General features: G+C 52.9%; 1 protein-coding gene across 1 annotated transcript in view; it reads right to left on the reverse strand.

The window, feature by feature from the left end:
* ZBTB1 (zinc finger and BTB domain containing 1) overlaps nt 1-194 on the reverse strand; it is a 22,594-nt gene extending 22,400 nt beyond the window's left edge. The window contains exon 1 of the mRNA XM_026849240.1: nt 91-194. The gene's annotated coding sequence lies outside the window, so the exon portion shown is untranslated. The remainder of the gene's footprint in view (nt 1-90) is intronic.
* Nucleotides 195-766: the final 572 nt, after the last annotated feature.

Below are 766 nucleotides of genomic sequence, written 5' to 3' on the forward strand. Positions count from 1 at the left end.
GCTCGGCCCGCACGGCGGGGTCCGTCTCTGCTTTCTTTCCCCCTCAAACCGGCCGTGACCCGCGGGGACGGGGACGTCTCGGTTACCCACGCGGATGTCCAGCGTTGGAGCTCCGCGGCCTGACGGCCTCCCGCGTGTGACAGTTCAGTTGCGAGTTGCAAGGAAAACAACGGCAAATCGCATGAGAAAGTATTTCCTTTTTCTCCCTGCGATTTCACACGTTAATATCACCGCCTTCCCTCTTGAAGTTTTACGAGGATGCAGGGAGCAGAGGGGCTGGCAGCCGCCGCCACGCTGCACCACAGACCCCAAGGACAGCACTTTCTTTTCATCTTTCTAGGAGTTTTCCCAGGCCCTCTTCCCATCACGCTCTGGACCTCTTCTATCTACAACACCCAGCTCCTCTTGAACTGGCCCCTGTGAGCAAACGGGATTTCCTGAAGCTGCGGGTGGCCCCCCTGCTACCTGCCACGGGGCTGCCAGAAAACATAAGCCAGGTCAGGCTTTCCTCCCGGTCTTGCCAATTGACTTTTCCACCCCCGAAGTGACATTTGTCATTCAGCGCAAGCATCGGAAGCGTTTAATCTGCACCGCTCCTTCATTCGGACAGTTTCTAGAGATAACATCATTTTTATGTTTGCCACAGCTATCCGAGATCCCTTTCAGCTCCCGACAAGCCAAAGCAGAAAATTTAATTGTAGCAAAGTTAAAAGGTTTGGTTACAAATTTGAAAATTACAAAAGAGATGCAGAGAAGCAACAAAATA

This window comes from Athene cunicularia (genome assembly GCF_003259725.1).
Source record: "Athene cunicularia isolate RWA chromosome 5 unlocalized genomic scaffold, athCun1 chr5_part1, whole genome shotgun sequence".
Taxonomy (NCBI): Eukaryota; Metazoa; Chordata; class Aves; order Strigiformes; family Strigidae; genus Athene; species Athene cunicularia.